At 42.1% G+C, this 14,455-nt stretch overlaps 1 protein-coding gene across 1 annotated transcript in view; it reads left to right on the plus strand.

Annotated features, from left to right (window-relative positions):
- Positions 1-14,455, plus strand: part of ARHGAP4 (Rho GTPase activating protein 4) — a 112,162-nt gene that overhangs the window by 562 nt on the left and 97,145 nt on the right.

Genomic DNA, 14,455 nt, shown 5'->3' on the forward strand with positions numbered 1-14,455 from the left:
GTAGAAGGTTGAAGGGGAACTTGTGTTATGACAGGCTGTGGTTAAGCAGAGAAGTGTAATGCGTTTCCTGAATACAGAACCTTGTAAAAGCATGCTATACCTATGATGGTAAAGTGTGGAAGATAACGGATGGCCGGGTACTACTGTATGACCAGTGTGCCAGCCAATCAGCACGTTAGACCGCATTGACCGTAAATGATGACCAATGATGCCATAGAGGTGGCACGGTTCTGTGCTCATGCCAATGGCCATTCTTTGAGTTGTGGTTGAAAAGAATCAAAAGGTCCAATACATTTTGTGTTATGCGTCATTGTAGTTGGTACCTGAATGTTTCCCCAGCCGTGGATTTTAGTGTCCATGGGCACCTCTAGTGCTCTGCGCTAACTCCCTGGACCCCAGTGTATTGTGCGTCTGTCCTGGCTCTGCAGACCTGGGATTCCTGACTGCACCAGGAGCTGCCGTGTTCACTGGGGCTTAGTGTAGAAATTGCAGAATTCCAAGCTCGAGTATTCTTCCATCGCAAGGTCAGACGGGAACGTAGACAAAACAATCTTAACATGATCCCTAATAAGTTCATTGTTTTATACAAACCTTCATTACAGTCCATATTGAGAATCCATTTGACGTCAGGATTTTACTTTACCATACACTATAAAAGCTTGTATCATGGCACATTCATTGGCATTGATGTGGTTATATATGATCAGATTTTACAGATGGATTATATAGTACATAGTCAAATAAATTACAATAAGAGCCAGTAGTGTGGTAAGTGCTCAGAGCCTTCTGGTTATGGTTTCGTTAATCATGGTGGAAAAATAAAGGGGGCATCATGTTGGTTAGGACTTCTGGGAACCATAGGATAAGTCTTTGTCCTGTCTTTCTTATAGGTCTTCATGCTCTGCATTAAGGTGTTTGTGACTTCTATGTTGGCATCCATCTATCTTGTTACTGGTTGTCTTCTTCCTGTTTTTCGTTCAAGCAGAATGGTCTTTGTCAGTGAGTAGGGTCTTCTCATAGACTGTCCAAGACGAGACAACACTTCAGTCTAATAACTTGCAGTTGAGGTTCAAGACTAACCTTGGTTAGTTCAAGAATCTCCATCAACTTCTTTAGATTTTATCAAAAGTCTCCTGTAATACCAGATTTATCAACCACGAGTTATTAGACTGAAGCTTTGTCTCGTCTGGGGTCTATGAGAAGTCTAGGAGAAGACCCTACTCATTGATTTTATCAATTTAAAAGCTTGTCTTATCAAGATACCTTCTTTAAAAACAGAAACTGTCAATCTAGAGGGGGGATTTCATCCATCTATACATGAATGGATAACCACGTAATACATAAGTCAAAGAAGCTCTTACACAATTGCTTGCCATTCTGGCTTATTAAGCAGGTTCCTTAGTAGAGGACTCTCCACCATGATGTTCATATGCCCTAATAGAAGATATGGACAGGAGTTGTTGAAGACAACAACTATTAGGATATATGGACATCACGGTGGAGAGTCTTCCACTCAGGACCTTGCTCGATAAGCCAGAATGGAAAGCAATTGTGTAAAAGCTGAAGAACTCGAAGAGTTGGGCCATTGTGGCTGGTGCTTCTATAGTGGCATCATAACATCTGTGAAGATCTTTATTTAGATGAAGTCATGCACGATTCTTTTGTGGTTAAAGGTGTGTTAAAGCCGTAGTTCCTTGTCATGCTGGCAGAGTGCTAATGGAGAGGTGGCTGCCTCTCACTTCGATGGGATCCAAGCATGACTCCCATAGGAGTGAATGGAGAGATCTGCACAACGACCCCGTTTCTGGAGATAAGTGAGGGGCTCAGAGGAAGGCCTAGCATCTCTTAGGGTGCATGCACACTACGTTTCTTAAGATACGGGACCGTATACGGCTGGGGAGAGGGGGGCGGAGAGTCAGGGGTGGGGCAACTGCACGCTGCCATATGCGGTCCCATATCTAATGTATTTCAATGAGCGACCGGAGTGAAACGCTGCCTCCGGTTGGCTCCGTTTTGCCCCGTATGCGGTTTCCCGACCGTAGTCAACAGCGTTTTTAGGTCCGGTCGGGAAACCATATACGGGGCAGAACGGAGCCAACCGGAGGCAGCGTTTCACTCCGGTCGCTCATTGAAATACATTAGATACGGGACAGCATACGGCAGCATGCGGTTGCCCCGCCCCCGACTCTCCGCCCCCCTCTCCCCAGCCGTATACGGTCCCGTATCTTGAGAAACGTAGTGTGCATGCACCCTTAGACATTTGTCTAAATGCCTTAGGCCCCTTTTCACACTACAGGTATCATCCTGTAAAAAAAAACTCTGTTATTACTCCCAGCAAAAAGTCCTGAAAAAGGCCATCAAAAAATCCCATTCACGTCAATGGGATTTTCTGAACATCCTTTTGCATCGGTCGTGTCCGTTTTTACTAATGTCAGTTATTTTTGTTGGCACAAAAGATGGTGCATGCACTAATTTTTGGTCCGGCAAAAAAAATTGTGAAAAACCGGATGTTAAAATTTAACATTGAAGTCTATGGGAACCGGATTTTTAAAAGAAAAAACATCCGTTATCATCAGTTATTGTCAGGGTTTTTAACATCTGTTTTTTGTACTGAGCATGCTCAGTAGAGCTTTACAAAAAAAGGTTAAAAACCTGATAAAAAATAAAAACGGATGTAACTGGTAATAAGGGATGATAAGAGATGAACAACATCAGGGTTTTTTTTTTTTTTTTAAGAAAAAACCCATTAAAAATAACGGATGATGGTCATCAGTTATCATCCGTTATTATCAGTTATTGCATCAATTTTTTTTTTTTTTCATCCGTTATTGTAAAATAACGGCAGTAAAAAAGCAGGATGATACCTGTAGTGTGGAAGGGGCCTTAGATGGGAATACTTCTTTTATCTCTATTCTGAATCATTTTTGTGAAATTTAAAAAATATCGAAAATGCTTATAAAATTCCTCAAGTTTATAAAACGGGAGTTTCCTAAAGAATTAAAGGCCTTTATAGTTTTATAGAAATGCGTGATGGATTGTCTACTCATCATTGATGAGCTGATGATCTCCAATGGCCCTATATGTCTTTTGTGCCTTATAGTCCTTAGGCCATTTCTTCCTTGCGGTATGAACTTTGGTCTGTTTGGATATCTAGATTTCTGAGAAGTTTGCTTGACCTTCTGCTTGACCTTCGTTTATAGATATCAGGAAGCACGGCAGAAAGTTTGGAAAAGTGGTCTCAAACTGTGGCCCTCAAGATGTTGCAAAACTTCAACTCCCAGCATGCCCGGACAGCCAACGGCTGTCCGGGCATGCCGGGAGTTGAAGTTTTGCAACATCTTGGGGACCACTGGTTGAAGTTTTGCAACATCTTGGGGACCATCTGTTTCTACTGTAAGGGTCCCTAGTTGGACATCATGAGTGATAAGTGATTAATATGTATTTGCAGTTGGGTTGTCTACCTCAAAGTCCATAGTGCCCTATCATTAAAGGGGTACTCCGCCCTTAGACATCTTATCCCCTGAGGACCCCCGCGATCTCTCCTGCAGCGCCCCGAGTCATCAGCTGTATGGAGCTAAGTTTGCTCCGTGGCTGATGACTCCCGATAGAGGGGCCGGTGGTTTGTGACGTCACGGCCCCGCCTCCTCATGATGTCACGCCTCGCCCCCTCCCATAGACTTGCATTAAGGAGGCAGGGCGTAACATCACAAGGGGCGGAGCCATGACATCACAATACTCCAGCCCCTGTATCGTGAGTCATCAGCCACGGAGCAAACTTAGCTCCGTACAGCTGATGACTCAGGGGGCTGCAGGAGAGATCATGGGGGTCCCCAGAAGCCATACCCCCGCGATCAGACATCTTATCCTATATCCTTGGATAGGCGATATGACTTATAGGGGCGGAGTATCCCTTTAGGGACATAGGGGATATTTATCAATGGATTTATGTGTCTTTTATTTCGTATGTTTGGCGCATTTTTTTGGGCGCAGTGTCTTTTTGCGCCAAAGTTTGGCGCATTCTTTCCACTTCCATATTTTAAACTTGTTAGGATTTTGATGGTCCTGTGTATGATTTTTGCAGTGGTCAGTAATTTTTCATTTGCGCCAATTGTATTTTGGAGCTAATTTGCCTGTTTTTGACGTATGTTTGACACAAACCACCGCCAACAGTATTCTTACATGGAAAACACATACCAAAGGAAACAATATGGTATGCGCCAAAGTTACTAAAGGACATGGTAAATGATAAATTTGGCACACGTCCGTAAAAACCAAAGTAAAAAAAAAAAACATAACAGGTAAAAAGAAACTGACAACAGGTAAAAATGATAAATACCCCCCCTAGAGCTGTCCCCTTCATTGCTATGAAGTTAGTAAAGAGTTTAGTTTTAGCTCAGGTTGGCTCTATCATTTGTCTCCATGGATGGTGTAAACCTGAAGGGCTTCCTTCTTTCTATAGACTCTGCATCTTCGATGTACGGGAAAGGGAGCATTGGCACAACAGTCATGTCATACTTCTTAAAGGGGTATTCCAGGATTTTTTTTTATTTGACTATGCTACAGGGGTTGTTAAGTTAGTGTAGTTCATAAAATAGCATCTGTACTTGTGTTTCATGGTGGTCTTGCAATTCTTCTGGGATTTTTGCCCCGCTATTTATTTTTAACAGCATACAAAATGACTGTCGTTTCAGGTTTACCCAGGTTGCAGTGCGGCCGATAAATTACATCATTAGTCAGGTGTTCAGAGGGAGCCTGTCCTGCTTCAATGGATGGAGCCACCACTGGGTGGGAGGGAGATCATTAAAGAATTGTAGTTTTGCAACAGCTGGAGGCACCCTGGTTAGAAAACAGTGGTCTATTGCATGGAAGGGAGCACAGGTGTGTTTCAATGGGGTGGCTGATGTGTGGGAGGGAGAAAAGTGACCTCACACTTACAAACAAGGAATCATGGGATTTGTAGTTTATGGAATGAACTCCAACAGGAAATAGCCTCAGCGTTATGGTAATCTCACAACATAGCCATTAAACCCAAAGACAAGCACGGATCCTCCTAAGCATGTCCATTACTGTCTGGCAGGTACTACTAAAATCACCTTATGGTGGATAACCCCTTTAAAGGGGTACTCCGGTGAACAACAATTTATTTTAAATCCACTGGTGCCAGAAAGTTAAACAGATTTGTAAATTGCTTTTATTAAAAAATCTTAATCCTTTCAGTACTTATCAGCTGCTGTATACTACAGAGGAAGTTCTTTCCTTTTTGAATTTCTTTTCTGTTTGTCCACAGTGCTCTCTGCTGACACCTCTGTCTGTGTCAGGAACTGTCCAGAGCAGGAGAGGTTTGCGATGGGGATTTGCTCCTACTCTGTTCCTGACATGGACAGAGGTGTCAGCAGAGAGCACTGTGGACAGACATAAAAGAACTTTAAAAAGAAAAGAACTTCCTCTGGAACATACAGCACCTGATAAGTACTGAAAGGATTAAGAGTTTTTAATAGAAGTCCTTTAGAAATCTGTTTAACTTTCTGGCACCAGTTGATTTAAAATAAATAGTTTTCCACAAGAGTACCCCTTTAACTACAAGAAATAAAAATGTGGTCTGGAGTGAAAACATTCCACTTTTTGCTCAGAAAACAGCGAGGTCATATTTAGACGTGTGCTATGGTACTTCTCTCTTTGTACACCCCATTGTGACAAGCAATATTTGTTTCTGAATGTTAAATGGGCACTGTCAGATAAAAAACTTTTGATATGTTGTAAAGCATGTATAACAATAGGTTGTGCAATTGCTTTCATTAGAAATTTTTCAGTATTTCATACAGAAAAATCCAGTCAAACAACTGCCCCCCCCCCACCCCCGCCTGCTTGGACACATACTAGTCCTGCTGTGTCCATGCGTCATCACCTATGTCATGGACACACTTCCTTGATTGACAGCTGTGAGTGCAGGGCTCATCTGGAGGAAAAATCCTCCCACTGTCAGCTTGTCAGTGTCAGTGAGGACAAGCTGGGAGTTGTTGTTTTGCTAATGCTAGGGGAGATGTGAGCAGACAGCATACTGAGGGAGGGGGCGGAGACCTGCACAGTGAGGCCACGCCCCCTCCCTTTGCTAGGAATTCAGACTAGTGAGCTAAATTAAAAGTGTAATAAAAAAATAAATAAAGGTTCTAGACAGATAAAAATTAGATGTACATGGTCAGGATTAGGTACTGAGTGATATATTAAAAAAAAATAAAAATTTAGTTGGATCTGACGGGTACGCTTTAAGTGGTCTGACAGCTTGCAGATAAAAACGTCATCCATGAGATGGTGAAGTAGGATCCACATAATGTAACCTGACCTTTCTTGATATCTTCATTGCACTCCTGTCACTACATGAATGTGATACTAGTCTTCTGCTATGTTATATCTCATATGTCACATGTGGCTAATATAGTCGCTGTCCCGGTCACGGCTGTGTGTACATGAATGAAGAATGACATGTGAGTGAATGAGTCAGGGTAGGATGGTTTATCCATGTGACTGGTTATATTGGGTCTGAGCTACTAAATAACTGAGCGCTATTTGTTCCATTGAATCCTTCAAAGGACCAGCTAGACGTTTATGCATGCAAAATAAATCTGTTTTGGTTTTCTGCTGATGTAAAGGATAAAAGACCTAGTTCTGTCTGCTTGTTAGATCGGATTCTTTCACCGGGTACAGCTGGTATTATAAGGGCCCTATCAAATAGAAGTAAATAGCTGCGCAATACGCCTATGGAGTGTAGAAGGATGTGTGTGTAATATATATATATATAATGCTTTTAACCAGGTGCAATGAGATGACTTGCATGTCGGCTCCTTCCAGCTGTGCAGACTTAAAGGGGTACTCTGGTGGAAAACTTTTTTTTTTTTTTATATATATATATGAACTGGTGCCAGAAAGTTAAACAGATTTGTAAACTACTTCTATTAAAAAATCGTTACCCTTCCAGTACTTTTTAGCAGCTGTATGCTACAGAGGAAATTCTTTTCTTTTTGACTTTATTTTTTTGTCTTGTCCACAAAAGTATTGGAAGGGTAAAGATTTTTTAATAGAAGTAATTTACAAATCTGTTTAACTTTCTGGCTCCAGTTGATTAAAAAAAAAAAATTATTATAATGTTTTCCATCGGAGTACCCCTTTAAATGGGTACTCTGCCGAAAAACATCTCCTATCGGGCGCGGCACCCTAGTCATCCGCGCACGAAGTGAACTTCGCTCCGTGCTGGAAGACTGGCGACTACTGCCGCCACGTCCCCTCTATTCATGTCTATGGGAGGAGGCGTGACGGCTACTACGTAGCCGTCACGCCTCCTCCCATAGACATGAATAGAGGGGATGTGGCGTGACGTCACGAACACGGAAGCTCCAAGCTTCAGACGCTGATCCTTAGGATAGGGGATAAGATGATTTTCGGCGGAGTACCCTTTAAAGAAGGGGTTAATTCATTTAGAAGAAGCCAACATGTGAGTCCTTCAGGTTTCTTGGTCAACAGGGTATTGGGGCATCAAATGTCTGGAAAACATATTGGTCATTGATGAGTGGATGTAGATCAAGGACCAATTTAAGAACTAAGGGAGCCTTTAAAGGGGTACTCCCCTGGAAAACTTTTTTTTTTTTTTTTTAAATCAACTGGTGCCAGAAAGTTAAACAGATTTGTAAATTACTTCTATTTAGAAATCTTAATCCTTCCAGTACTTATCAGGTGCTGTATATTCCAGAGCAAATTCCTTTCTTTTTGAATTTCCTTTCTGTCTGACCACAGTGCTCTCTGCTGACACCTCTGTCCATTTTAGGAACTGTCCAGAGCAGAAGCAAATCCCCATAGCAAACCTCTCCTGCTCCGGACAGTTCCTGACATGGACAGAGGTGACAGCAGAGAGCACTGTGGTCAGGCAGAAAGGAAATTCAAAAAGAAAATAACTTTTTCTGGAGCATACAACAGCTGATAAGTACAGAAAGGATGAAGATTTTTTTATAGAAGTAGATCTGGAGCTTTGTAGTGCAATGTCACAGTTGAGTTCCTGTATGCAAATCTATGTTACTGTGGTTGCAGAAGGAGCGGAGTGCCTGTGTTATAGAGATGTGAAAGGCAAACATACTGCATGTGCAACTTATGAAGCTATTACATAGTATGGTTGAAAACAAGTACATTAAAGGGGTACTCCGCTGCTCAGCATTTGGAACAAACTGTTGAGAACGCTGGAGCCGGCGACCTTAAAGGGGTACCCCACTGGAATTTTTTTTTTTTTTAAATCAATTGGTGCCAGAAAGTTAAACAGAGGTGTCAGCAGAGAGCACTGTGGTCAGACAGAAAGGAAATTCAAAATTAATTGAACTTCCTCTGTAGTATACAGCAGCTGATAAGTATTGGAAGAATTAAGATTATTAAATGGAAGTCAATTACAAATCTGTTTTAACTTTCTGGCACCAGTTGGTTTCCCTTTAAAGGGGTTATCCAGGAAAAAAAAAGTTTTTTTTTATATATCAACTGGCTCCAGAAAGTTAAACAGATTTGTAAATTACTTCTATTAAAAAATCTTAATCCTTTCAGTATTTATGAGCTTCTGAAGTTAAGGTTGTTCTTTTCTGTCTAAATCCTCTCTGATGACACCTGTCTCGGGAAACGCCCAGTTTAGAAGAAAATCCCCATAGCAAACCTCTTCTAAACTGGGCGTTTCCGGAGACACGTGTCATCAGAGAGGATTTAGACAGAAAAGAACAACCTTAACTTCAGAAGCTCATAAGTACTGAAAGGATTAAGATTTTTTAATAGAAGTAATTTACAAATCTGTTTAACTTTCTGGAGCCGGTTGATATATATAAATTTTTTGCCTGGAATACCCCTTTAAGTTCAACCAAGGAAGTGAAGGAAAGGGATATTTTGTTCTTAGAATGTATGTAAGGCTGCATTCACACCACGTTTTTGCAATACATTTCCCGTATACGTTTTCAATGTGTAAACTGTATGGAACCGTATGCATTGACTCTCCATTGAAAACTGTATGCCAAAGGATGCACCCGGTTGCATCCGTTCTGCGTCTTGTATGTCTTTGTCCGTTTTTTTCCCGTACCCAAAACATGGGAGTCAATGGGAACTGTAGAGACAATGGGAACTGTAGAGAACCATATGTGCATACGGTTCCATCCGGTTTGCACCATACGGTTTTTGACTTTGCACAGTTTTTTTCATGGAATTTCAATCAAACAAGTGAAACTTTATTTATAATGGAGTGAAAGGTTAAAAACTTATACTTTTTTTTTCTTAAAAAACAGATGCAACCGGACATCATTTTAAATTTGTACTCACATTTTGATACAGTTCAGTCCAGTTTTGAGGAATCCGTTTTTCATCAAAAACCTGATACGGGAACTGTATTGCAAAAACGTGGTGTGAATGCACCCTCCCTGTTTTGAAGCCCTGCTGTGACCAGTTTCTGAGGTAGACTGTTCCATAAATTCATAGTTCTTATGGTAAAGAAGGCTTGTTGCCCCTTGAGGCTAAACCTTTTTCTCTCCAGATGGAGGGAGTGCCCCTTTGTCTTTTGAAGGGGTTTTATCTGGAACAGTAGGGGCCATCCATGTAGTCATCCAATTGGCCCTTGCTTTGTAGTAAGTACCCTATCTGTGATCACATAGAATGGGTGGGCTGTCAGATGACAGAGGCTTTATTCCCCACTAGAGTGTTTCAGATCAAAGCAGTGCACCCATATTGGGTGTTGTGGTCTGTTTGTACCAGGGCTCCAGTCCTGCAGGACTAACCCTTGAGTGTAAATCTTGGGTGAGTTCCCACACTGTAGTCCGTGGACTTGACCCCTGGTTTGTACCCACCCCGAGGGACCTGATCATTCTGTGTAAAATGTGAAATGCAAAAATCCAAGGTGACCAGTTTCATCAGGATCTTATTGAGGAACTGGTCTATGTAACCAGTAATATCCTGCCGGTGCATCAGGGAGTTTTTTGTAAGTTTGGGACACAATGTGATTCCTGAATTTTGCAAAGTTAACTTAAGACTTTAGCAAATTTTCCGGTTTCTTATCTGTAAGATACCGTCTCTGGTGACTTCGAAAACATATTCTCAAAGCAAAATTCAAGGCAAAATGAAAAAACTTGGGTTACTCGAGGTGAAGTTTTTAGAGAAGGAATACGTTGTACTTTAAAGTAGTCCAGTCCTGAAAAACTTATCCCCTATCCTAAATATAGGGGATAAGTTTCAGATTGCGGGGGTCCGACCTCTGGGGACCCCCACGATCTCCTGTACGGGGCCCCGGCAGCCCGCGGGAGGTGGAAGTGTTGACCACCGCATGAAGCAGCGGCCGACACCCCCCCTCAATACAGCGCTATGGCAGAGCCGGAGATTGCCGAAGGCAGCGCTCCGGCTCTGCCATAGAGTTGTATTGAGGGGCGTGTCAGCCGCCACTTCGTGCAGTGGTCAACACTCCCCCTTCCCGCGGGCTGCCAAGGGCCCCGTACAGGAGAGTGCAGGGGGCCCCAGAGATCGGACCCCCCGCGATCTGAAACTTATCCCCTATCCTTAGGAAGGGGATAATTTTTTCAGGACTGGATATCTCCTTTAAAAACCAGGGTCGGCTCTAGCCATAGGCATAGTAGGCCTCTGCCTAGAGTACTACCTTAATGAGGGTGCCACCTGTGGCACTGTTTCTTTTGTGAAGTCCGCTGCGCTGGCTCCTCTATCCGGCTGTCAGGAGCGCACCACTATCAAATCACATACACAATAATTATTACTGAATATGTAATGTGACAGTGCTGCGCTCCTGGCGGCCGGATAGAGGAGGGCTGCACCGCCGCTGCACGCTCCTCCAGGATTATACAGGGCGCCAGTCCTGCAGGACCAACCCCAGAATTGTGCTAATCCCTCCCTGTTACAGTGTGTCACTCCAGTAGTAAGGTGGTTAAATGAGGAGGGGTTTGTTACAGTGTGTCACCCCAGTAGTAAGGAGATTACATGAGGAGGAGGTTTGTTACAGTTTGTCACCCCAATAGTAAGGTGATTACATGAGGAGGAGGTTTGTTACAGTGTGTCACCCCAGTAGTAAAGTGATTACATAAAGAGGAGGTTTGTTACAGTGTGTCACCCCAGTAGTAAGGGGATTAAATGAGGAGGGGGTTTGTTACAGTGTGTCACCCCAGTAGTAAGGTGGTTAAATGAGGAGGGGTTTGTTACAGTGTGTCACCCCAGTAGTAAGGAGATTACATGAGAAGGGGGTTTGTTGCAGTGTGTCACCCCAGTAGTAAGGTGATTACATGAGGAGGAGGTTTGTTACAGTGTGTCACCCCAGTAGTAAGGTGATCACATAAAGAGGAGGTTTGTTACAGTGTATAACCCCAGTAGTAAAGGGGATTAAATGAGGAGGGGGTTTGTTACAGTGTGTCACCCCAGTAGTAAGGTGGTTAAATGAGGAGGGGTTTGTTACAGTGTGTCACCTGAGTAGTAAGGAGATTGCATGAGGAGGGGGTTTGTTACAGTGTGTCACCCCAGTAGTAAGGAGATTACATGAGGAGGGGGTTTGTTACAGTGTGTCACCCCAGTAGTAAGGAGATTACATGAGGAGGGGGTTTGTTACAGTGTGTCACCCCAGTAGTAAAGTGGGGTGTTGCAAAGGGGCGGAGCCAACAGGCGGAGATCAAGCTTTTGCCTAGGGTGGCAGAAATCCTTGCACCAGTCCCTGACAAAAACTAGATGGCAGTATTGGAGGAATTCCACTAAACTGGGCAAATTGAATGCATCCAAGTCTCCTCTACGAAGTCTGAGGTTCTCTGGAACTATATACACTATGGGATCAGGAATTTTTTGGTATGAGGTCAGATTGGTATGAGGTTTGTTCAAAAGAAAGCAATGAATTACAATGGAAAACTAGGCCTTCTCCTATGATTCATACTCAGAACACTGAGTTCCCAGTTATAGGTCTAGTTGAGTCACTTGGACATGTTACATGAAAATATTTGGTTCGGCTTAGGTATCTTTTTATTTTTTTTTGTAGGTTTACTGGAAATTTTATTGTCGACAAAAAACCTAAAATAGAATATACAGAATATTTACTATCTTTATTGGCTACTTTCCATATCCGTTAGTTTATGAGGTTTCAATTACAGTGCTATTCCATAAATAATCATGGGGTCCAGTGGTGTAGATGTCTCTTCAACATGGGTGGTTGGTGAGACCCCTATGGGGTAGTGTGGGCCCATTGGACATTTCCCAACATGAGCACCCCTGTTCTGGTTATACCTCTAACTATACAGCTGAGCCTTCTTACTGCAGAGTTTTCCAACCAGGGTGCCGCCATCTGTTGCAAACTACAACTCCCAGCATGCCCGGACAGCCTTTGGCTGTCCGGGCATCCTGGGAGTTGTAGTTTTGCAACACCTGGAAGCACACTAGTTGGGAAACACTGGCCTAAAGCAAGCTTCATTTTTTTTTTAAGATTAAAGGGGTACTCCGCTGGAAAAAAAAATTCTACAAAACTGATCTCAGAAAGTTAAACAGATTTGTAAATTACTCCGATTTAAAAATCTTAATCCTTCCGGTACTTATCAGCTGCTATATGCTCCACAGGAAGTTCTTTTCTTTTTTAAAGGGGTACTCCCCTGGAAAACATTTTTTTTCTTAAATCAACTGGAACCAGAAAGTTAAACAGATTTGTAAATTACTTCTATTTAAAAAAAATTAATCCTTCCGGTACTTATCAGCTGCTATATGCTCCACAGGAAGGTCTTTTCTTTTTGGATTTCGTTTTTGTCTGATCACAGTGCTCTCTGCTGACACCTCTGTCCATTTTAGGAACTGTCCAGAGCAGCAGAGGTTTGCTGTGTGGGATTTACTCCTACTCTGGACAGTTCCTGACATGGACAGAGGTGTCAGCAGAGAGCACTGTGGTCAGACAGAAAAGAAATTCAAAAAGAAAAGATCTTCCTGTGGAACATATAGCAGCTGATGAGTACTGGAAGGATTAAGATTTTTTTAATAGAATTAATTCACAAATCTGTTAAACTTTCTGGTTCCAGGTGATTTAAGAATTTTTTTTCCCAGGGGAATACCCCTTTAAAGGGGTATTCCAGGAAGAAACTTTTTTTTTTTTATATCAACTGGCTCTAGAAAGTTAAACAGATTTGTAAATTACTTCTATTAAAAAATCTTAATCCTTTCAATAATTATCAGCTGCTGAAGTTGAGTTGTTGTTGTTTTCTGTCTGGAAACAGTGCTCTCTGCTGACATCTCTGCTTGTCTCGGGAACTGCACAGAGTAGAAGAGGTTTGCTATGGGGATTTGCTTCTAAACTGGGCGGTTCCCGAGACAGGTGTCATCAGAGAGCACTTAGACAGAAAAGAACAACTCAACTTCCGAAACTCATGAGTACTGAAAGGATGAAGATTTTTTAATAGAAGTAATTTACAAATCTGTTTAACTTTCCGGAGCCAGTTGATATATAAAAAAAAGTTTTTTCCTGGATAACCCCTTTCATTTATTTTCTGTCTGACCACAGTGCTCTCTGCTGACACCTCTGTCCATTTTTGGAACTGTCCGGAGTAGGAGAAAATCCCCATAGCAAACCACTCCTGCTCTGGACAGTTCTCGACGCGGACAGAGGTGTCAGCAGAGAGCACTGTGGTCAGACTGGAAAGAACTACAACACAACTTCCTCTGTAGTATACAGCAGCTGATAAGTACTGGAAGGATTAAGATTTTTAAGTAGAAGTAATTTACAAATCTGTTTAACTTTCTGGCACCAGTAGATTTAAAAAAAAAAAAAAAAATTATATATATATATTTTCCAGCGGAGTACCCCTTTAAAGGTGAAAAGTATGCAAAGAAGGAATGTGAATCTCCACATATTTGGCTGTTCTGCAAGCGTAAACAAGCATCGCCTACCAGTAGAACATATTTTCCCTTCTAGGTGACAAGCTCTACTCCGTACTATGAATAATGTCATTGATGGCCTGCAGGAAGTTTGTGTCATCATGAGCAATTTTTGGTTAAAGGGATCTGATGTGTGTTGGTTAAATGCATGTGCTGGCAGCGTCAGGGGGAGGGGGACGTGTGCTGGGGTTAGGAGCTGGGTAAACATTCTGCCTCTATTTCCCACACCCCTTTAGATTATAGCTTAAACGCCTGAAGAAGAACTTTGAACTCAGGCAATATCATATTTTGCACCTTTAAGCTACAATCTTATCAAGGAAGGTAAATATGTTTTAAGGCAATTTACGATTTGTCAGGAGCAAGGTGAATGTTCATGGACTCAAGGAGAACTTTTTCAAACCAAAAGCAAAACTTTAAGTAACTTAAAGGGGTACTCTGGTGGAAAACTTTATTTTTTATTTTTCAAATCAACTGGTGCCAGAAAGTTAAACAGATTTGTAAATTACTTCTATTAAAAAATCTTAATCCTTCCAGTACTTATCAGCTGATGAATACTAGA

This window comes from Hyla sarda, chromosome 9 (assembly GCF_029499605.1).
Source record: "Hyla sarda isolate aHylSar1 chromosome 9, aHylSar1.hap1, whole genome shotgun sequence".
Classification (NCBI taxonomy): domain Eukaryota; kingdom Metazoa; phylum Chordata; class Amphibia; order Anura; family Hylidae; genus Hyla; species Hyla sarda.